Raw genomic sequence first — 654 nt, 5'->3', positions numbered from 1 at the left:
GAATCTCAAATTATAATTCCTGTTGGTATTGTGAATGCATTTGCTGGAACAACTATACCAGCAGGTTGGTTATTGTGTGATGGAGCCACCTATCCGAATAGTCATCCAGATTATATTCGATTGTTTCAAACTATTGGAAATGCATATGGAAGTACAGGAGGACCTCACTCATTCAATGTTCCCGACCTCAGGGGAAGAGCAGTTGTTGGAATTGGTCACGGAGCTGGACTTTCCAATAGAACTCTAGCTCAAAAAGTTGGAGAAGAATCTCACCAATTGCAAATTAGTGAACTACCAAGTCATTCACACTCAGGAACCACTGGAAAAGCCAACAAACAACCTTACATTATAGTTCATCAATCTGGACCAATTTCTGATGTTTTCCATACTCCAGGATGGTGTGGAGGTCCAGCTACTCATAAGGATGACGATAATTTTACAGGAGCCAATCATACTCACAATTTCACAACCAATGAAGTTGGTGGAAATTCAGCTCATGAAAATATGCAACCATCATTGGTTCTTAATTATATTATTAAATATTAAGAATCACAAATTTAATATTTATAAAAATTACTAATTTTGGAAATTATCTTCCACAAAGATAATGCAAAAAATGGAATAACCAGCCAATGAAATAGTCAATACAAATCC

The sequence above is a fragment of the Naegleria gruberi genome, assembly GCF_000004985.1.
Source record: "Naegleria gruberi genomic scaffold NAEGRscaffold_9, whole genome shotgun sequence".
Lineage (NCBI taxonomy): Eukaryota > Heterolobosea > Eutetramitea > Acrasida > Naegleriidae > Naegleria > Naegleria gruberi.
Note: the sequence above shows the minus strand (reverse complement) of the source record.